This window comes from Oncorhynchus mykiss, unplaced genomic scaffold, assembly GCF_013265735.2.
Source record: "Oncorhynchus mykiss isolate Arlee unplaced genomic scaffold, USDA_OmykA_1.1 un_scaffold_156, whole genome shotgun sequence".
Classification (NCBI taxonomy): Eukaryota; Metazoa; Chordata; class Actinopteri; order Salmoniformes; family Salmonidae; genus Oncorhynchus; species Oncorhynchus mykiss.
Genome location: NW_023493666.1, coordinates 1034016 through 1055974, shown reverse-complemented (window position 1 = coordinate 1055974; position 21959 = coordinate 1034016). Strand labels below are relative to the sequence as shown.

Here is a 21959-nt window from a genome sequence, read left to right as displayed (position 1 = left end):
TTAAAGTAAAAAACAGGAGTATTAGGTACTTTAAAAATCGTAACCGTGTAGATAAGGTGAAAGAAAAAATGCTTAGAAATAGGATGTTACGTGAACTTGAAAAGGCCGATGCTGATCCAGACTATGATGTTGAGAACTATTTGAAAATCCATGCAGAGCTAGGGTTTTATGAAAAAAAGAAATGTTTAGGTGCTATTGTTAGGAGTAAGGCACAGTACGCCTTGGAGGGAGAGAAATGTACTTCCTTTTTTCTGAGTCTTGAAAAACGAAAGCAATTTAAGAGTTATATTTTAGAATTGGAAAATGAAAAAGATGTAAAGGTAAATGATTTTGTTGACATCGTAGATTCAGTTGAATCCTTTTACAGAAATCTTTATAAAAAGAATGATGTGGACAAAGTGTGTGTTGCAAAAGTGTTGGAGAAAATCAGTGCCAAAGTATCTCAGGCAGATAGAAGGATGTGTGATGAAGAGATTTCAATTATAGAAATCAAGGAAGCAATTGAGAACACTCAAGGAAATAAAAGTCCAGGTTTGGATGGTTAAACAAATTAATTCTATAAAGCTTTTGTGGATACTTTGGCACCCATTTTATTGAAGGTTTTTCAGTATATGGAAGAGAATAAGGAAATCCCTGAGTCTATGTCAATTGGTATGTTAACCATCTTATTTAAAAATAGAGGCAGTAGGTTAAAGTTAGAAAATTATAGGCCTATTAGTCTTCTAAATTCAGATTATAAAATACTGACTCAAGTTTTAGCTAATAGGATGAAAAAGGTGATTGGACGTATTATTACATCAACACAAGCCTACTGAATACCTGGAAGAGATGTTGCAGATGTAATTTGTACAATTAGAGATGTTGTTAAGCAAATGAAAAATGAAGGTTGTATAGTTTTAAGTTTAGATTTTAAGAAAGCTTTTGATAAAGTGGAACATAGTTTTCTGCTACAGACTTTGGAGAGGTTTGGTTTTGGGCCAAAATTTGTATCTTGGATTAACTTGTTGTATAGTGGAGCAAAAAGTTGTGTTAAATGTAACGGAGTGTTAACAGATACTTTCCCTATAGAGAGGTAAGTAAGGCAGGGTTGTCCTTTGTCAGCTCTATTGTACAGTGTTTCTACGGAACCTTTAGCTGTTTTAATACTTGGAGACAAAGAGGTGAGGGGTGTTGGAATCCCAGGTGGTGGTGTCAGTGTTATACATCAGTACGCTGACGACACTACTTTTACTGTGAAGGATGTAGGTAGCATTAAAAGCATTATGAAAATCATAGATATCTACTGTAAGGCATCGGGGGCTGAAGTTAATATAGAGAAGACAGAAATTATGTTTTTTGGGGATATCAATGCAAATAAGTGTGAGATTCCATTTAAGGTAGCTAAGGATTTTATGAAGGTGCTGGGAGTAAATATTGGTGTAAAGGAGAAAGAGGCAAGGGATATTACTTGGACGGGGATTCTCAATAAAATCAAGCTAACTTTGAATTTCTGGAAAAATGTGAAAAGGCCAGCTGCGGAGAAAGTTTGGAAAGGAATTCTTCCAACTTTGGACGTAAAAAAGATATGGAAAACTTTAAATGTAAAATATAATAGTATGGAACGTGAAAGTAACGATTTTAAAATAAAGCATAATCGTATATATACAAAGGTGGTTTTACATCAAATCAATAGGGAAATAAAAAGAGAATGTAACTCATGTCATGAGTCACCGGAAAATTTACTGCATTTGTTTGTGGAATGTGAGGAGTTAAAATATTTATTTTGTAAGGTAAAGGGAATGATACATAGAAACTGGAAGGGTGATATTTGTAAAAAATATGTGTGGAATGAATTGGTGTTATTTGGCGCGGCTGGTAAATGCGAGGGTGTTAATGTTGTTTTGCTGAATGTTGCTTTGAGTTTTGTGAGGTATGCTATTGTTTGTAGGAGGAATTATGCTTTTTTTGAGGGGAAGAGGGTAAGGGTGTGGGATATTTTTGTAGTATTGTTTAAGAAGCGTATAGATATGTTTCATTGTTATGGAAGGGAATGTTTTGATGAAGCTTTTGTGGAGGGGAGTGGGTTGATTTCAAGGGTGGATGGTGGAAGAATTACTTATCATTTTTGAAATGTATTGGTATGTTAATTTCCTTTTGGTTTTTATAGTTGTTCGGTGAGTTGATTTCAACATGCCTGTTTTGTGAGATTAGAATTTAATGTTATGTTTTTATAAGTTTTTGTTGTATTTTAGTTATTTGAGTTCTTTGATTTGATAAGGGGTGAATTGTTCACCTGCCTATGTTAGTCTGGGTTTTTTGTGTATTGTACATTTTATAAAATATTGTAATTGAAACTTTTTTATAAAAAATAAAAAAAGTACGCCTGATCTCGTCCGATCTCGGAAGCTAAGCAGGGTCGGGCCTGGTTAGTACTTGGATGGGAAACCGCCTGGGAATACCAGGTGCTGTAAGCTTTTTGTCACTGCCTTGTGGAATTTCAACTCTTTGTACGTTTTTTCCAACAAAGGCTGAAATATGTGCCCTCGCTTTGAAATAAGTAAGCAAGGTTAGTTTGCATTTCATCCAACAATCTGTGCTACAAATTATGGCTACAGTATATGCAATTTCTTCCACTTTTTGAGACTGTCTTTCGCTTACGGCCACACCGGCCTGAGTACGCCTGATCTCGTCCGATCTCGGAAGCTAAGCAGGGTTGGCCCTGGGTAGTACTTGGATGGGAGACCGCCTGGGAATACCAGGTGCTGTAAGCTTTTGTCACTGCCTTGTGGAATTTCAACTCTTGGTCCGTTTTTTCCCACAAGGCTGAAATATGTGCCCTCGCTTTGAAATAAGTAAGCAAGGTTAGTTTGTATTTCATCCAACGATATGTGCTACAAATTATGGCTACAGTATATGCAATTTCTTCCACTTTTTAGGTGACACAAAGATGCTTATCTAAATGGTGAAAATGCAACATCTGTTAATCAGACTCACTTTGACTTTATATAGTGCACCAAGAGATAATTTCTCGCTTACGACCATACCGGCCTGAGTACGCCCCTTTTTGGAAGTTTCAGGAAGTGAGTGAGCAGCAGGTGTTTGATTGTTTGAGGAGAGAAAATCGTTTTTGTTTTTGGTGGTTTATATACTTTAAGTTTGGAAGTTTGTTTGGGGAGTGTAGTTTATTTTCTTTGTAAATGTTTGCGTTTTTATCCCCCAACGGCGTGAGCTGTTTGGGGGATTCTACGTAAAATAACCGGACGGATTCAAAGGCTTCGCCATCAAGAATAACGACAACAATAAGAATGGACAACGGAGAAAAAAGAGCGTCGAATGAAGAGTTGAGGAGAAGAAAATATGAGAAAGAACTGACGCTGAACGTGGTGAAGAAAAAATGACAATGATGGAATTGCTGAGAGGAATAAAATAAGTATGTGGAACGATTTTGGGATGTTGAACGAAAGACAGAAATAAGTACGAAATAACCATGTCGCATGTGAAGGGAAAAGAAAGACAAAAAATAAAGAGCTGTCAAGTCATGGCAAAATAACTGGGGAACAATGAACCTGTGGTGTCCTTTTTGAACTTGCCCGCATATATTACGGATGAAGACATATATGAGAAATTACAAGGATGGAAAGTGAACGCGACAACACCAATCAAGAGGAGGATGTGGCCAGGAACGGACATTGTGGACGGGACGAGATTTTGTAAGGTGAAGTTTACGGACAGTGTGCAATCATTGCCTTACTCAACAAAGTTCTACAGGCGAGGGATTTGAATATTTCCGAGTGATCCACGATCACCAAGTTAAGGTATGTAGACTATGTATTCACATACTTAAAGAATGTCCAGAATTGATATGTCAAAAATGTGGTGAACAAGGGCATTATGCCAGAGAATGTTCGAACATCGGTGATATGTGTAGAAGGTGTGACAGGCCTAAGGACAGATGTAAATGTAAGAAGGGGAATGATGTCTTATTTCTGCAAACAATGGGCCTCATTACTGAAGAAGATGAGGGGAGTGTGGCTATGGAGAGAGAGGAAGAGAGTGATATGGAAAGTGTGTCGCAGGTGTTTCCAGAGACAGCTATAGATATGCTTGGAGAGTATGTAAGGGAACACCCCCCTGAAATGGACAAAAATGAATGGGAAGTCATCGGCACTGGACAAACCATATACACGGTGTCCAATAACACTCAATTCGGCGTCGTTTCGTTCAAAGTTGATTGCAAATGTCATATGGCAAATGCCGGGTGTAACACTTTGAAAATCCAACAGGTGGCGAGGTTTTTCATATTGCAAATGCAACACAAGTCAACATCCTAAAGCAACATTTTGAAAAAGTGAAAAAAAAATCAAAAACCTAGCAACCCCTTAATGAAGTGCTTTCTGGACCGTTTTTCAAAATTCTTTAGATTTTTTTTTGTCAATTACACATGTGTAAGAGCTCTATGAATATACTTTTGTCCAATTTTATTATCAATTTTTTACATTGTTTTACTTGCGCATAAGGCAGATGTTTTGTCCATTTGCAAAATGATTTCATAGGAAGTAAAAAGTCAAAAATAGCAAAAAAAAAAAACCTTCACACACCCTTAAAAAAGTGCTTTCTGGACCGTTTTTCAAAATTCTTTCGATTTTTTTTGTCAATTACACATGTGTAAGAACTCTATGAATATACTTTTGTCCAATTTTATTATCAATTTTTTAAATTGTTTTACTTGCGCATAAGGCAGATGTTTTGTCCATTTGCAATATGATTTCATAGGAAGTTAAAAGTCAAAAATAGCAAAAATTTTAAAAAAAAACTTCACACACCCTTAAAGTGCTTTCTGGACCGTTTTTTCGAAATTCTTTCGAATTTTGTGTCAATTACACACGTATAAGAACTGTATCAACATACTTTAGTCATATTTTATTATCATTTATTTTTTTACTTGTGCATAAGGCAAATGTTTTGTCCATTTGAAATATGATTTCATAGGAAGTCAAAAGTCAAAATAACTTTTTTGGGGGGCAAATGCCATAAGAAATTTGACATACTCAAAAATCCTGCAGAAATGCAAAATTGACTGACCTGATGAACACAGGATGGCCGGGCAGTGATAGTTGCTCCTTTCCATCTCTCGCTGTGTTGATGTCATCATGTCCATTTGGTGATGTTTTTTCACTGTTGAATCATATTGCAAATGCAGGGCTGGAAAAACCTTGGATCATTGCTATTCTAACTTCCGCGACACATATAAGGCCCTGCCCCGCTCTCCTTTCGGAAAAGCTGACCATGACTCCATTTAGTTGATCCCTGCCTACAGACAGAAACTAAAACAAGAAGCTCCCGCGCTGAGGTCTGTTCAGCGCTGGTCCGACCAATCTGATTCCACACTCCAAGACTGCTTCCATCACGTGGACTGGGATATGTTTCGTATTGCATCAAACAACAACATTGACGAATACGCTGATTCGGTGAGCGAGTTCATTAGAACGTGCGTTGAAGATGTCGTTCCCATAGCAACGATTAAAACATTCCCAAACCAGAAACCGTGGATTGATGGCAGCATTCGCGTGAAACCACTGCTTTTAATCAGGGTAAGGTGACCGGAAACATGACCGAATACAAACAGTGTAGCTATTCCCTCCGCAAGGCAATCAAACAAGCTAAGCGTCAGTATAGAGACAAAGTAGAATCTCAATTCAACGGCTCAGACACAAGAGGTATGTGGCAGGGTCTACAGTCAATCACAGATTACAAAAAGAAAACCTGCCCCGTCACGGACCAGGATGTCTTGCGCCCAGGCAGACTAAATCACTTTTTTGCCCGCTTTGAGGACAATACAGTGCCACTGACACGGCCCGCAACCAAAACATGCGGACTCTCCTTCACTGCAGCCGACATGATCGTGTTAACCCTCGCAAGGCTGCAGGCCCAGACAGAATCCCCAGCCGCGCCCTCAGAGCATGCGCAGACCAGCTGGCTGGTGTGTTTACGGACATATTCAATCAATCACTATCCCAGTCTGTTGTTCCCACATGCTTCAAGAGGACCACCATTGTTCCTGTTCCCAAGAAAGCAAAGGTAACTGAGCTAAACGACTACCGCCCCGTAGCACTCACTTCCGTCATCATGAAGTGCTTTGAGAGACTAGTCAAGGACCATATCACCTCCACCCTACCTGACACCCTAGACCCACTCCAATTTGCTTACCGCCCAAATAGGTCCACAGACGATGCAATCTCAACCACACTGCACACTGCCCTTACCCATCAGGACAAAAGGAATACCTATGTGAGAATGCTGTTCATCGACTACAGCTCGGCATTTAACACCATAGTGCCCTCCAAGCTCGTCATCAAGCTCGAGACCCTGGGTCTCGACCCCGCCCTGTGCAACTGGGTACTGGACTTCCTGACGGGCCGCCCCCAGGTGGTGAGGGTAGGCAACAACATCTCCACCCCGCTGATCCTCAACACTGGGGCCCTACAAGGGTGCGTTCTGAGCCCTCTCCTGTACTCCCTGTTCACCCACGACTGCGTGGCCACGCACGCCTCCAACTCAATCATCAAGTTTGCGGACGACACAACAGTGGTAGGCTTGATTACCAACAACGACGAGACGGCCTACAGGGAGGAGGTGAGGGCCTCGGAGTGTGGTGTCAGGAAAATAACCTCACACTCAACGTCAACAAAACTAAGGAGATGATTGTGGACTTCAGGAAACAGCAGAGGGAACACCCCCCTATCCACATCGATGGAACAGTAGTGGAGAGGGTAGTAAGTTTTAAGTTCCTCGGCGTACACATCACAGACAAACTGAATTGGTCCACCCACACAGACAGCATCGTGAAGAACCTCAGGAGGCTGAAGAAATTCGGCTTGTCACCAAAAGCACTCACAAACTTCTACAGATGCACAATTGAGAGCATCCTGTCGGGCTGTATCACCGCCTGGTACGGCAACTGCTCCGCCCACAGCCGTAAGGCTCTCCAGAGGGTAGTGAGGTCTACACAACGCATCACCGGGGGCAAACTACCTGCCCTCCAGGACACCTACACCACCCGATGTCACAAGAAGGCCATAAAGATCATCAAGGACAACAACCACCCGAGCCACTGCCTGTTCACCCCGCTATCATCCAGAAGGCGAGGTCAGTACAGGTGCATCAAAGCTGGGACCGAGAGACTGAAAAGCAGCTTCTATCTCAAGGCCATCAGACTGTTAAACAGCCACCACTAACATTGAGTGGCTGCTGCCAACACACTGACTCAACTCCAGCCACTTTAATAATGGGAATTGATGGGAAATTATGTAAAATATATCACTAGCCACTTTAAACAATGCTACCTAATATAATGTTTACATACCCTACACTATTCATCTCATATGTATACGTATATATTGTACTCTATATCATCTACTGCATCTTTATGTAATACATGTATCACTAGCCACTTTAAACTATGCCACTTTGTTTACATACTCATCTCACATGTATATACTGCACTCAATACCATCTACTGTATCTTGCCTATGCCGCTCTGTACCATCACTCGTTCATATATCTTTATGTACATATTCTTTATCCCCTTACACTTGTGTCTATAAGGTAGTAATTTTGGAATTGTTAGCTAGATTACTTGTTGGTTATTACTGCATTGTCGGACCTAGAAGCACAAGCATTTCGCTACACTCGCATTAACATCTGCTAACCATGTGTATGTGACAAATACAATTTGATTTGATTTGAATATGTTTCAATGGGCATTTACCATCACGAATGTGGTATGCTCAAAAGTCAAACTATACTTTGCTCAAACTATACTTTTGTCAACTTTTATTATCATCTTTTTTTTTTTTTACTTGTGCATAAGGCATATGTTTTGTCCATTTGCAATATGATTTCATAGGAAGTCAAAGTCAAAAGTAACTTTTTTGGGGCCAAATGCCATAAGAAATTTGACATGCTCAGAAATGCAAAATTGACTGGCCTGATGAAGTCGGGATGGCCGGGCAGTGATAGTTGTTCCTTTCCCATCACTCGTTGTGTTGATTTCATCTTGTCCATTTGGTGATGTTTTTTTTCACTATAGAATCATATTGCAAATGCACGTGCATTTGCAATATGTTTCAATGGGCATTTACCATCACAAATTTGGCATGCTCAAAAGTCAAACTAAACTTTGCTCAAACTATACTTTTGTCAACTTTTATTATCATTATTATTATTTTTTTTTACTTGTGCATAAGGTATATGTTTTGTCCATTTGCAATATGATTTCATAGGAAGTCAAAAGTCTCTTTTTGGGGGGGCCAAATGCCATAAGAAATTTGACATGCTCAAAAATCCTGCAGAAATGCAAAATTGACTGGCCTGATGAACACAGGATGGCCGGGCAGTGATAGTTGCTCCTTTCCATCACTCATTGTGTTTGATTTCATCATGTCCATTTGGTGATGTTTTTTCACTGTTGTGCACGTGCATTTGCAATATGTTTCAATGGGCATGTACCATCACGAATTTGGCATGCTCAAAAATCCTGCAGGAATGCAATATTGACTGGCCTGATGAACACAGGATGGCCGGGCAGTGATAGTTGCTCCTTTTCATCGCTTGTTTTGTTGATTTCATCATGTCCAATTGGTGATGTTTTTTTCACTGTTGTATAATATTGCAACTGCACGTGCATTTGCAATATGTTTCAATGGGCATGTACCATCACGAATTTGTCATGCTCAAAAATACTGCAGAAATGCAAAATTGACTGGCCCGATAAACTCGGGATGGCTGGGTAGTGGTTCTGGTTCCTCTCCATCGCTCGTTAGGGTTGATTTCAGAATGTCACTTTGGTGATGATACCTCACTGTTTAAACATATTGCAAATGGACAAGAGACACCAGCAAGTCACCGTCCATCAGTCAATTAGATATCATTCTGACACCAAACTGACACCAAACCCATTTTTTCCAACTCGTTTAGTAGCCAACTATCACATACTTCAGAGCTGGCCAAAATTCACGACGCCTTCTGTTCAAACCATAATAAAAACGTAAAACAAATAGTTACAGTCTAGCTACGGATCCAGTTCTGATGTTATGTGTAGGCCTAGCTGAGGCGACCCCGACTCCCACGTTTTGGCTCGATAGGTCATTTGGTGCTGAAGACCCTAATTGGTGCTGAAAATCCACTTTTTTCCATGACTTGCTGCGGGGTCCTTGAATGAGCTATCGGACAGAAACGTTGGGGTCCGTCTATATGGGCCGAGCCGGTTTCAATGCACCTAGTCTTGCGTCTCTGAGACTTTTCTAAATGTCGTCATTTTCGTAATGGTCAAAATGAATTCAACTCATTGCAAATGTACAAGGCTGTTTCTCGGTCCGAGAACCTTCTAGAGCCACCTAACTCACCACGCACTATCGACCTGAGGTCTAGAACAGGTTTCTAAAGTTTCAGAACTCTAGGTCTGACGGTTCTTTAAAAGTTCGAACAAGGTTAACTAATGCAGGCAGTGTATGTCTCTACGCACCCCAATGTGTCCCTCCTTCCAAGCTGTGTGTGTGTGTGATTTAGTTTTTCTTCGACATTTTATGGGAGAAATGACTGATTTACAGTTCAGGGGGGTTGCCTAATCATACATATGAAGTTTTGACTTTTTTAACCCTTCGAAACAACCCCTGAGACACCAATTATGGCACTTCCGGTTGGCACAGGAAGCTATAAGTAAACACATATCCTCATTGGGGTATGCTTTAACAGAATCCTGAGTTTTAAGTATTTACGTTAAGAACTGACTGATTGGATATGGATATACACTTTTAGGGTGATTAACCACTTCCGGTTGGTCCAGGAAGCTTAGAATCGACACAGGTAGACCTCATAGGGGCCTGATGGACTGTCATCGAAGACAGGTTCATACGGCATTCATAACCCACATGGGTGCAGGCAATGTATTCCTATGGGGAGAGAAGTCATTGTAATCTGTGAGATCAAAAAACCCTGATTTACTGTTAAGGGTTAATGCCATACGGTCATGGTTAGGCTTGCACGGATCGGGAGGACCTCATGAACGTACCTGACGTCGAATTGTGCTTCTCACCCTAACGGTTCTCTCACTGTCACCCAAAAGCAAATTACATTTAGGGCCATGCTTCATTTTGGGCCTACTTTTTCTCATGGTCGCTGTGCTTAGACCGAGCGAGCTATGGTCAAGCGGGGCATCTCGTTGAACTCGGCACAGCCTAGAGATTATGGTAATGCCATTGCAGGCTCTGTGTGTCTTTAAGCACCGCACTTTGTCACTCCATCCTTGCTGTGTGTGTGTGTGTGTGAGAGAGCTTTTATTTGACATCTGTTGGGAGAAATGACTTATTTACAGTTTGAGGGTTACCTAGTCACACGTATGAAGTTTTGGAAAGACGTGACTTTTTTAACCCTTCGAAACAGACACTGTGACCCCAATTAAAGGTACTTCCGGTTGACACAGGAAGCTATAAGTAAACACATATCTCGCTTGGGGTATGCTCTTACAGAATCCTGAGTTTAAAGTCCTTATGTTAATAATTGACTGATCTACACAGGGTTGAATGCAGTCATTTTCACATTTGCAGGTTATGTACATCAAAATACCTTTTGGGTGAATTTAACCACTTCCGGCTGCTCCAGGAAGTTTAGAGTCGACGCAGGTAAACCTCATACCCGTATTGCTTGTTACAGAAGACTACTGTTGTACATTGAATATCCATTCATCCCTGTTACACCTTTATGCGTTGGCTCTCTATGTCTGTACATAGTGTGAAATGCGGTTTCACTAAAGTTATTACACCCTAAACCTGAATCTGAAATTACCTTTAGGATCTTTCTTTGGGGTTCTAATCTCCCCGGTGTACATGCGCCGAACATCCATAGGCTGGAGCCATATGCATATACATATAAAGAGAACTAAATAGGAAACTCAACAGTGTGTTAGGCCTAGAAACATTATTATTTAGATGGCTGTTTTATTGTTGTTGAAAGCTTGAAATGTACACAATGCAAAGGGACCTTGTTTCTAACACACACACACACCCAGACATCCCTGCTTCATAGATAACAACAATATAACAGGGGGTGGGGGGGCCATACTCTTTGAAATTTTCAAACACAGACCCCAGTTCAACCAGATCCCTACACATCAATCATCATGACAATTTCAAAGGAATAGATACAATATATGCATAAATTAGCACACCCTCTAACGCATGAGAACAGGAACAGGATGCCCATATATGGGCATAAGCACTTGATCAGTTTCCGCCAGGATGTCCTGGCCGGATGCCCAAATATAGGCATGCCCACGTCATCATGACATAGGGTCATAAATCCAACGTTTGACGTGCGCCGTCTACTTTATCCCTCCTGTTGTCTCGGCGGGTCAGAGTGACCCCGGGCAGGGTTACGAGTTGATCCCCCGTGTCTGTGTGGGTCAGAGTGACCCCGGGCAGGGTTACGAGTTGATCCCCCGTGTCTGGGCCGGGTCATAGTGACCCACACTACCACCTGGTGGATACTAGTCAAACAGCAAGGTGTATGTTGTAACCCTCCCGCCCCTGTGTGGGCGGGATCATAGTGACGTCAGAGTGACCCCGGGCAGAGTTACGAGTTGATTCCCCGTGTCTGTGTGGGTCAGAGTGACCCTGGCAGCCTTATCAAGGTGTATGTTGTAACCCTCCTACCACTGTCTGGTCTGGGTCATAGTGACCCAACACTACCATCTGGTGGACACTAGTCAAAGGTCCTGCCCCAGAATTGACACCCGCCACTGTCTGGGCCGGGTCATAGTGACCCCGGCCAGCGTTACGAGTTGATTCCCCCCCTGTCTGTGTGGGTCAGAGTGACCCTGGCAGCCTTAGCAAGGTGTATGTCGTAACCCTCCTACCCCTGTCTGGGCCGGGTCATAGTGACCCCGGGCAGCGGTACGAGTTGATTCCCCCCTGTCTGTGTGGGTCAGAGTGACCCCGGCAGCGTTAGCAAGGTTTATGTTGTAACCCTCCTACCACTGTCTGGTCTGGGTCAGAGTGACCCTGGCCCTGTGTTACGAGTTGTTCCCCTGTGTCTGGGCCGGGTCAGAGTGACCCTGGCACCACTTGTCCACAAGAACTCAGTGCAAGACCTCGTTGCAATCACACGGGGAGGCCAGCCAAGCGTACCGGATGGGCCGAAGGGTCCGAAGGAGCAGACAGGGCCGACCGCGCGCCTCGTCCGTTCGCGTGCCTCGTCCCATTCACGTGGCCACTGTAAGGCCGCCGTAGAGAGGCTACTAATATTGTCAGGAAGAAGAAGAAGGAAGAAGAAGAAGAAGAAGAAGAAGAAGAAGAAGAAGAAGAAGAAGAAGAAGAAGAAGACGAGGACAACGACGAGGAGGAATACGACCCCGCCGAGCGTGAGCCCTCCGCCTACGACTGTAAGCCGGCCGTACAGAGGCTACTAATATTGTCAGGAAGAAGAAGGAAAAGAAGAAGGAAGAAGAAGAAGCAGAAGAAGATGAGGACTATGATGAGGACGATGATGAGGAGGAATACGACCCCGCCGAGCGCGAGCCCTCCGCCTACGACGCCTCGCAGTCCTTGTTTGAGCGCGGCTCAGGTCCTGGAACAGATATCCTCCAGTGTCGACCAAGAAAACGAGGAAGACTACTTGGAATCCGAAGAGGAGAACGTTTCGGAAGATGAAGACGGTGAGGAATACAACCCCGAGCGTGATGCGGACGACTACGACGACGACTCGGCCTCACGGTCGTGCTCCTCTTCGGAGGAAGAGCGAGAGGGAGAGCGAGAGGGAGACACGGCCGCTGCCCGAGAGCGAGACACAGCCAGAGAGCCAGAGCGAGACAGAGAGGACGTTGCTGTCAAAGAACGGCAAAATCAAATGGTCCTCCGTGGCCTATCGCGGCCCGGACCGGCCCCGCGCCATCCGCCGCCACGGCTCCGTCGTGACGCCGGGCCCCAAGGCCTACGCCGCGTCGCGAGCGCTCGACATCGAGTCCACCTTCCGGCTGTTTGTCACACCGGCGATAGAAAGGATCATTGTGGACATGACAAATCTGCAGGGGGTGAGAAAATACGGCGACGGCTGGCGACCCATGGACTCCACCGACCTGCGCGCCTACGTAGGGCTGCTGATCCTAGCCAGCGTCTACAGGTCCCGAGGCGAGGCCGCGGCCATCCTGTGGGACGCCGAGAGCAGAGCGGCAGGACCGTGTTCCGCGCCACCATGCCGCTCAAGGTGTTTCACAAGTACTCGAGGCTGCTGCGATTCGACGACCGCCAGTCGAGACCCGCCAGACTCGCCACCGACAGACTGGCGGCCATAAGAGAGGTATGGGACCTGTGGGAGGAGCGGCTGCCGGCCCTCTACAACCCGGGGCCCGACCTGACGGTGGACGAACAACTGGTCCCGTTCAGAGGTACCGTCTATGTATCTGTGTATGTGCGTGTAGCATAGAGAGGTAGCACTAGTAGCGTGGGCAGTAGTAGCAATGGGCAGTAGTAGCAATCCGCAGTAGCGGCGGCGGCGGCGGCGGCTCCGTGCTTCTACACCTGCATTGCTTGCTGTTTGGGGTTTTAGGCTGGGTTTCTGTACAGCACTTTGAGATATCAGCTGATGTACGAAGGGCTATATAAATAAATTTGATTTGATTTGATTTGTGTAACATAAACGCTGTCCTTTCCGACAGTACATTCCCAGCAAGCCGGCCAAATACGGCATCAAGTCGTGGGTGGCCTGCGACGCCAAGTCCAGCTACGCTTGGAAGATGCAAGTCTACACCGGCAAGGCGGCCGGCGGAGGCCCCGAGAAGAACCAGGGCGCCCGCGTTGTCCTCGATCTGACCGAGGGACTGCCGGGCGGTCACAACGTCACGTGTGACAATTTCTTCACCTCCTACGAACTGGGCCAGCGGCTCCTCGAGAGGAACCTCACCATGGTGGGCACGGTGAGAAAGAACAAGGCCGAGCTCCCGCCCGCACTGCTCGAGTCAAAGGGCAGACAGGTCCTGTCCTCCAGGTTCGCCTTCACGCCCACCGCCACTCTAGTGTCCTACCTGGCAAAGAGAAATAAGAACGTGCTACTTCTGAGCACGCTGCACGCGGAGCCCGACGTTAGTGTTCGCCGCGACCGGAAGCCGGCCCTCATCCTAGACTACAACTGCAACAAGGGCGGCGTGGACAACCTAGACAAGGTGGTCGGGACCTACAGCTGCAGACGGATGACCGCCCGCTGGCCCCTGGTCATCTTCCACAACATCCTCGACGTGTCCTCCTACAACGCCTTTGTCATATGGCGAGAGATCAAGCCCGACTGGATGCCTGGGAAGCGGAACAAGAGGAGGGTGTTCCCGGAGCAGCTCGGAAAGGCACTCGTGAAGCCCTTGATACAAAGAAGGCAGCGTCTCCCCCGCACCCAAGCCGCGTCCGCACTTGTCAAAGTCCTACAGAGTGCCACCGCCGAGGCTCGTCCGCCAGCCCGGGAGCAAGCCGCTGGCCCGGCCGCCGCCGCCCCAGCCGCCCCGCCGGTGGCGAGTAAGAGGAAGAGGTGTCAGCTCTGCCCACCCAAGAAGGACGCCAAGACCTACACCGCGTGCTGCAGGTGTAAGAAATACATCTGCAAAGGCTGTTCACACGCATACTGTCAAACTTGTGCCCACTGGGCCTTTAGCCAAGACGGGACAGGGTGACCCGGGGGGACACTGTGTGCTAGGCATAATAGGAGGACAACGGGAGGGTTAATACAATGTACTTTTTATATACACCACTCCATTGAAACTACAATGAAATGATAACAGCAATTCTAAATACAAGCAAGTATGGACAGTCATCTAACCCATGAACTTCAGTTTTTGAAAATGATGCAATTGAAATTGGCAACCATGCCACTTCTGTTCCATAAATGTACAAACAGGGATTGAACACATGTTCTTCAGATTACAAGAGCAAATTATTTAGCACATCTCTGTTTCCTGCTGAGAATTACTTGAAATGCATGCGCTCTGAAGTTAATCCCCAAATTCTCTGATGAGTATATTTAGTTGTGAAATTAGCTTTTGCACAACTCTACTTTCCAGAATGTTGACATTTTAAGAAGGAAATAGATGTGCTAAGTCATCTGTTTTTGTAAACTGAAGCTCCTGGGTTCAAGCCTTGTTCGATGTTTATGGAAGCTAGATGATATTATGGCAATGTACTTTCATTAGAACAGTGTAAAGAAAGGGTCAATTGTATTGATATGGCCACAACGACCTGTATGCTCTAGTCGGCTGGCCCTCGCTACATATTCGTCGCCAGACCCACTGGTTCCAGGTCATCTTTTTAGTCTATGCTAGGTAAAGCTCCGCCTTATCTCAGCTCACTGGTCACGATAACAACACCCACCCGTAGCACGCTCCAGCAGGTATATCTCACTGGTCATCCCCAAAGCCAACACCTCCTTTGGCCGCCTTTCCTTCCAGTTCTCTGCTGACAATGACTGGAACAAATTGCAAAAATCGCTGAAGCTGGAGACATATTTCCCTCACTAACTTTCAGTGTTGCCAACTTAGCGACTTAGTCGCTGTATTTAGCAAGTATTCAGACCCCTCTGAATACTTGCAGACATTTTCATTTTACTCACTTTTTGTCTCTTCCACAATGTTATTCCTCACTCCTACAGTGTCCATCACAATTACATGCACATGGACAATTATGCAAATTAGGTGCTGACATCATTTAGCAACTTCTAGCGACTTTTAGGACAGCCAATAGCTACTTTCCTTACTGAGGTGTTGGCAACACTGCTAACTTTAAACATCGGCTATCTGAGCAGCTAACTGATCGCTGAAGCTGTACAAAGCCTATCTGTAAATAGCCCATCCAATCTACCTACCTCATCCCCATATTGTTTTAATATACTTTCTGCTCTTTGCACACCTGTATTTCTACTTGCACATCATCATCTGCTCATCTATCACTCCAGTGTTAATTTGCTAAATTGTAAATACTTCGCTACTATGGCCTATTTATTGCCTTACCTCCATTTGCACGCACTGTATATAGACTTTCTTTTTTTTCTTCTATTGTGTTATTGACTGTACGCTTGTTTATTCCATCTGTAACTCTGTGTGGCCAGGTCGCAGTTGAATATGAAAACTTGTTCTCAACTAGCTTACCTGGTTAATTATAGGTGAAATAATAAAAAAAAAGAAACATTTTCTTCTTTCCCAGAAAGGGGATGTAGCTCAGTGGTAAAGGGGATGTAGCTCAGTGGTAGAGCGCATGCTTTGCATGTATGAGGTCTTGGGTTCAATCCCCAGCTTCTCCATTAATATTTTTGCAATGGCCCATGTCCTACTTTCCAGAATGTTGAAATTCTCAGCAGGAAACAGAGATGTGCTAAATAATTTGCTCTTGTAATCTGAAGAACATGTGTTCAATCCCTGTTCGTACATTTATGGAACAGAAGTGGCATGGTTGCCAATTTCAATTGCATCATTTTCAAAAACTGAAGTTCATGGGTTAGATGACTGTCCATACTTGCTTGTATTTAGAATTGCTGCTATCATTTCATTGTAGTTTCAATGGAGTGGTGTATATAAAAAGTACATTGTATTAATATTGCATTTTATCTGCAAATAAAATGGGATCGAAGCTCAGAGGGGGAGTGCATGCTATTTTAGTATGAGGTCCTTGGTTCAATCCCAAGGTTCTCCACTGAGTATTTGTGTGCCAAATTCACATTACACAACTCCTACTTTCCAGAATGTTGAAATTCTCACAGGAAACAGAGATGTTATTTTTATACATGCTTTGCATGTATGAGGTCCTGGGTTCAATCCCCAGCTTCTCCATTAATATTTTTGCAATGGCCCGTGTCCTACTTTCCAGAATGTTGCAATTCTCACAGGAAACAGAGATGTTATTTGTGTGCCAAATTCACATTATACAACTACAACTTTCCAGAATGTTGATAAATATCTTGCAGCATAGAGTGGCATGGTGGCCAAGTGGTAAGGCGTCGGTCTTGTAAACCGAAGATCATGGGTTCAAATCCCATCCGTGCCTTACTGAAAGATAGCTGGTACCATGGGAAGGTTCTTTCACTGGAGGTCTTTGAAGAAAAAAAAGTTTTCTCAAAATGGCAACCCTGCTATTATATAGTAAGGGCCTCTACGGTAGAGCTAATACTTGAAATGCATGCGCTCTGAAGTTAATCCCCAAATTCTCTGATGAGTATATTTAGTTGTGAAATTAGCTTTTGCACAACTGCTCTAGTCGGCTGGCCCTCGCTACATATTCGTCGCCAGACCCACTGGTTCCAGGTCATCTTTTTAGTCTATGCTAGGTAAAGCTCCGCCTCATCTCAGCTCACTGGTCACGATAACAACACCCACCCGTAGCACGCGCTCCAGCAGGTATATCTCACTGGTCATCCCCAAAGCCAACACCTCCTTTGGCCGCCTTTCCTTCCAGTTCTCTGCTGACAATGACTGGAACGAATTGCAAAAATCGCTGAAGCTGGAGACATATTTCCCTCACTAACTTTCAGTGTTGCCAACTTAGCGACTTAGTCGCTGTATTTATTGCCTTACCTCCATTTGCACGCACTGTATATAGACTTTCTTTTTTTTCTTCTATTGTGTTATTGACTGTACGCTTGTTTATTCCATCTGTAACTCTGTGTTGTTGTTTGTGTTGCGCTGCTTTGCTTTATCTTGGCCAGGTCGCAGTTGAATATGAAAACTTGTTATCAACTAGCTTACCTGGTTAATAATAGGTGAAATTAAAAAAAATAAGAAACATTTTTTTCTTTCCTAGAAAGGGGATGTAGCTCAGTGGTAGAGCGCATGCTTCGCATGTATGAGGTCCTGGGTTCAATCCCCAGCTTCTCCATTAAACTTTTGCAATGGCCCATCTCCTACTTTCCAGAATGTTGAAATTCTCAGCAGGAAACAGAGATGTGCTAAATAATTTGCTCTTGTAATCTGAAGAACATGTGTTCAATCCCTGTTCGTACATTTATGGAACAGAAGTGGCATGGTTGCCAACTTCAATTGCATCATTTTCAAAAACTGAAGTTCATGGGTTAGATGACTGTCCATACTTGCTTGTATTTAGAATTGCTGCTATCATTTCATTGCAGTTTCAATGGAGTGGTGTATATAAAAAGTACATTGTATTAATTGCATTTTATCTGCAAATAAAATGGGATCCAAGCTCAGAGGGGGAGTGCATGCTATTTTAGTATGAGGTCCTTGGTTCAATCCCAAGGTTCTCCACTGAGTATTTGTGTGCCAAATTCACATTACACAACTCTTACTTTCCAGAATGTTAAAATTCTCACAGGAAACAGAGATGTTATTTGTGTGCCAAATTCACATTACACAACTACTACTTTTGTCAATGATTAGTTATAGGAGAGACAAGACCAAGATGAGACTCTGGACAAGGCGGATACGGTATATTTGAGGCACTTTAATCTAGCATGGTAATATCTGGCAAACGTGCAGCACGGCTCTTATCGTCCACTCTTAGGGAGGTTTCGGAAAAAGAGGGCGTAACACATATTTGGGCAGTACATTTATACATTGAAATGACGTAGGTAGATTCTAGTAGTCCTGGCTCCTGGTTGGTTGTTCGTAGGTGATAGACAGTCCTCTCCAGCCTGTTGTCTGTATCCCATTGGTTCTTGACAGAGTTCTTTGTCTTTGTAGCCCATCCCAAAGGGTTTGGAGCAGTGTATATTCATGGGTTATCAGTGTGTTTAACAACAGTCCGTGAATGCGTCATTACATGTTTTAATATGTTATTACAACACCCCCTCTTCACGTCTACTAGACGTGACAAAAACTAAATGTAAGAAAAATAGAATAGGACATTTTAGGAAATTTGTAGTCCCCCTCTTCACGTCTCCAAAGAGACGTGAAAATTACTCATATGTGCATGTTTCAAACTCCACCAGAGGATCCTCCTGTTGTAGGAGGGGGAACATCAGTGCAGGGTCATTATTTGGTGCAATAGCAGAAGTAATAACTCGAGAAAGCAGGGAGCGGGCACATGGGATGCAACAACAGCCACAGAGGGTTAATATTGCAACAAACACAGAGATAGAGACCAGAATAGAAGAGACCAGGACCTTATATTTACCAAATGCATCCATCCAGGAGTCCCACTTGCTGGTATCAACCCCAGAGTGGGATTTCATTTTACCATTCAGGGTACGTAGTCCTTCTAACGCAACAGTGAGACTGCCATCAGAGGCTGTGTTATTGGGGATAAATGTGCAACATTGCTCCCCAAACATAAAACATATACCACCCTTCTCAGCCAGCAACATGTCAACGGCAATGCGATTTTGAAAAGCCATAAGGGAGGTAGCCGCCAGTTGACCATGTACGGCCTCAAAACCTTGTTGAGTCCAGTTCCCTCATTTTTGGACATTGAAATGTATATAGTTAATGCGGTCAACATTTTTATTCACGGTGCACCACCAGCAGAGAGATGATTCAAAACCTGCGGCGACCTGGTCCACCAGCTTGTACTCATCAGGGACCCCCCTAGGAACACCTATAGCATCAATATATGTGGGATCCCCAACAGTCAGGGCTGCTTCCCGCTTGGTTCTGGTAGGCAGAAACTGTGGGTCCACAGCCTGTATCCGGGTCACCAAATCACCCACACCTATAGGGTAAACAGAGATAGGCAGTACAAGTGTTACAAGCGCACAAGTACCCGTAGCCTTATTGGGAGGTCTGTCAAAAAGCCGAGGTCCCCCACACCACCACCAGATGTCAGCCCTGATCACTGGCTTAAAAACACCAACTACTACGATAGTATTTGTACATCAACCAACAGGGAGCAAACCTAACTGTAGTATACCCCCTGTCATGTTAATACAGGAGAATTCGGCCCTGGCAACATCAGAGGAAAATACTGGTGCCCTGTCCGTAGCGGAGACAACAGGGTAAACTGCATCCCACAAGAAACAATTACCAGTCGGATTGTCTTGGTCCATAAGGGGCATTAAACATCCGATCTCGACAGTAGCCGGGACAATGCGGAGCAATGGTCGGGCACCCATGCAAACTACACAACTAGTGGGGGTTGTATTGGCTGCTTGTTCGGTCAATAATAGCCAATTGTTGGACAAACCTGAGATACCTGTAGCAACCCGAATGTTCTCATCCGGGGTAGGGGTGGTGACCACTAAAACAGCAGAACCCCACCCATCCCTGTGCTGGGGCAGGGTATGTGGCTTTGCCATATCGTCACGCACCGTCACAGAAGTAGGCTGTGGTTCTGGCGTAACACAGATATATAGTGTGAAATGGACTTCAGCCCTGTCGGTATCTACATATGGGGCCAACGTAAAAACCTGACACCCCATAGTGGTCCCAGGTCGTACAATCAGCTTTAGTTGAAAACCAGTGCGTGAAAATGTAAGCCGTTTGCGCCAGGCAAGACCAACCCGTCCCTCGGAATAGCTGGACCAGTCATGCCCCGTTTCTTCCACCAAGTTTTTCCAAGACCACTCACCATATCCCCCTTTGGTTATATACCAGTTAAAACTGGAATAGGTCCAGGCAGGTAGCCCCAAACTATTTTGCGCATGACCCAAAAGGCCCCAAGGCAGGTAAACAGTGGTGGTGGCATTGAAAGGCAAACACAAGGTGGTGCTCTTCAACTCCTGGGGGGTGCACTTAGTGACCCCCACCTCACGCCTAGAAACGGTATGGTCTTGTGGTAGATAAGAGGGAAAAGAGAGAGAGTTAGTTTCACCTGGCAGAGTAGAATTCAGTGTGTGAGTCTGTAGTGGGTGCATCTGTTGGTTTATAAGCCATGTGAGTGTACATACAGTGACTCCTCCCATGAGAAGAAAAATAACAAACAGTGGTCCGGAGATCCCCAACCGTTCCCAAGGAGTACGGTGTGACTTAGTCAGTGAATATGGGGTTGAACCTCCCATTTTCCCTGACTAAGGAGGTGCAAGATTTGGGGCCGAATGTAGACCACTTAGGTCGGTTCTGACTTCCGTCAGTGTGCGGGAAGGGGTTGGAGCTGGTGTACAATGTGTGAGGTGGTGCCAAGGTGCGCCCAATTTACCTTTGACCTGGACTGAGTGTGAAGTAACCTCCTTCACTTCGTACAGACCAGTCCACCTGGGTTCCAGCCACTTTCTCTTGTGGACCTTTCCCCTTACCCAGTCTCCAAGTTTTACCTTCAGTGGTGGCGTGTCCCCCGGCAGCTCCCCCTCCGGTACCTTGTGAACCTGGGTAGAGAGTGCTGCAGAGAGAACCGTCAGTTTTTTCACATAATTAGACATTACAATTTATTGCACATCAAGGGCGGGCATATGACCTCCCTCCCTTGGTGGGCCAGGCATGACTCTACCAGTCATTATCTCATGAGGAGCGAGATGGGTGCCTGATCCTGGTGAGGCTCTCATGGCCATCAATGCCAGGGGCAGGGCTTCGACCCATTTCAACTTCGACCCGGCACATACGTTTGACTTGCGCGTTCCATGAGATCTTGGGATTGTGGCCTATAACTGACTTCGCATCCTCCCCCGCCGCTGGAATTGCCTCTACCCATTTGGAAAACCTATCCACCATCACTAATAGGTATTGTTTCCCATTAACCACCTTATCCGCCCCCATGTCTGTGTATTCTATGCTAATAACCTGAAATCATGCATTAGGTAATGGGTATGAGCCCATTGGTGTTCGATATGGTTTCTTTGGGTTGTGTCTGTCACAAACATTGCATTCGTCACAAAATAAATCATAAAATAAATAAGTCAGTCATATTTTTTATGTGAGGGTCTTTTGGAGGGTCTTTAGTTTGCCTTCGTGTGTGTGTGGGCCATGTGCTTCTCATAAAAGTTCTGGGTCCATCAGTGTGGACTGCTTCATGGGCATGGGCTGAGTCTCTATAGATATTCACAGTCTTTCCTTTTCCTCTGATGAGGACCTGCGTCAA

The 21959-nt window shown here is 44.6% G+C and overlaps 4 non-coding genes and 1 pseudogene across 4 annotated transcripts; all 5 read left to right on the top strand.

The window, feature by feature from the left end:
* Window positions 1-2631: 2631 nt before the first annotated feature.
* On the top strand, window positions 2632-2750 carry LOC118947154. The gene has a single exon (XR_005041795.1). It is a non-coding gene; the product is annotated as a 5S ribosomal RNA (ribosomal RNA).
* Window positions 2751-12679: 9929 nt separating this feature from the next.
* LOC118947143 lies at window positions 12680-14686 on the top strand (annotated as a pseudogene).
* A 1547-nt stretch (window positions 14687-16233) lies between these two features.
* trnaa-ugc lies at window positions 16234-16305 on the top strand. Its single transcript has one exon. It is a non-coding gene; the product is annotated as a tRNA-Ala (tRNA).
* A 668-nt stretch (window positions 16306-16973) lies between these two features.
* Window positions 16974-17045, top strand: trnat-ugu. The gene has a single exon. It is a non-coding gene; the product is annotated as a tRNA-Thr (tRNA).
* Window positions 17046-17801: 756 nt separating this feature from the next.
* Window positions 17802-17873, top strand: trnaa-cgc. The gene has a single exon. It is a non-coding gene; the product is annotated as a tRNA-Ala (tRNA).
* Window positions 17874-21959: the final 4086 nt, after the last annotated feature.